General features: G+C 51.5%; 1 pseudogene; it reads left to right on the plus strand.

Annotated features, from left to right (window-relative positions):
* The first annotated feature begins 634 nt into the window (after positions 1 to 634).
* LOC101722818 (rho-related GTP-binding protein RhoQ pseudogene) lies at positions 635 to 1,259 on the plus strand (annotated as a pseudogene).
* The last annotated feature ends 226 nt before the right edge of the window (positions 1,260 to 1,485 follow it).

Raw genomic sequence — 1,485 nt, forward strand, 5'->3', positions numbered from 1 at the left:
CCATGATTGGTACATGTGTTTGGCTGTCATCTTGGGGGAAAAAACCAACTAAAACATCTCTGAAGGCCTTGGTGTCCCCCAATAAGTTTTGTAAAGCTCCCATTCCCCTGCCTCATGAAGCGTCTGATGAACAATTGGGACACATTTGTCCTTACATAGCTCCCATACCTGTAAATTTATTGGGCAGAGATTTAGTGGAAGAACGGAGTGTCATAGTGACTACTTTGCCCCCTGAAACCTCACTGGGTCAACACATGATGTCTAAAATGGGATATGCCCTCCCCGTGGCCGCCCTCCGCGAAGTTGCCGCCTCCCCCAGGGGGGCTGATCTTATGATCCGGCTGAGCCCCCTGGGAGTCTGGGACATGGAGAGGGTGCGGGCGCCGGGCAGCAGGGACAGCAGGTGCGGGGACCAGGACCGGCGAGGGGACCCGGGTGGCAGCGACCGAGGCAGAGGTGGCGGTGACTGCGCTCCAAGCCCGTCGCCCCCGCCTTCTCCTCCGGCGGGGGGCGCTGCTGCATGGGGCTGGGGGGTGGGGGAACAGCGGCGGCGGCCCCCCCAGGCGCGCTGGGGCTGAACCTGGCCGGCTCGGCGGCGTGCGGAGACCATGCCTGGAGGCCGGCCGGCCACAGCATGGCTCACGGGCCAGGCGCACTGATGCTCAAGTGCGTGTTGGTGGGCGACGGTGCGGTGGGCAAGACCTGCCTGCTCATGAGCTACGCCAATGACGCCTTCCCCAAGGAGTACGTGCCCACCGTCTTCGACCACTACATCATCAACGTCACTGTCGGGGGCAAGCAGTACCCCCTAGGACTCTATACAGGGCAGGACAGGAAGACTATGATCGTCTGAGTCCTTTATCCTACCCAATGACTGATGTCTTCCTCGTATGCTTCTCCGTGGTCAATCCAGCCTCATTTCAAAATGTGGAAGAAGAGTGGGTACTGGAACTTAAGGAATATGCCCCAAATGTACCCTTTTTATTAATAGGAACTCAGATTGATCTCCAGGATGACCCCAAAACTTTAGCGAGACTGAATGATTTGAAAGAAAAACCTATGTGTGTGGAACAAGGACAGAAACTAGCAAAAGAGATAGGAGCATGCTGCTATGTGGAATGTTCAGCTTTAACCCAGAAGGGATTGAAGACTGTTTTTGATGAGGCTATCATAGCCATTTTAACTCCAAAGAGACGTACAGTTAAAAAAAGAATAGGATCAAGATGTATAAACTGCTGTTTGAATACGTGAAAAACTTCAGTGGCCAAGAAAACTGTCAATTTCTCTCAGAAAGCATATGAAATGCTGCAGCGATACCCAGACCTCTTGTAATGAAGCAGTTTCAAATTTGAAAGAAAACAAAAACCTGTCCTCAGAATTCTATAAAGTTCATTAAGAATGTTCCTTAAAGGTCTAAGAAGCAGCAAACAGAATCTGAAGCCACAATCTATTATAAATGCTTTATTTCAACTAGAAGGTACAATC

Source organism: Heterocephalus glaber, unplaced genomic scaffold (assembly GCF_053883595.1).
Source record: "Heterocephalus glaber isolate CG9 unplaced genomic scaffold, H.glaber_assembly_v1.0 deba00001739, whole genome shotgun sequence".
Classification (NCBI taxonomy): domain Eukaryota; kingdom Metazoa; phylum Chordata; class Mammalia; order Rodentia; family Bathyergidae; genus Heterocephalus; species Heterocephalus glaber.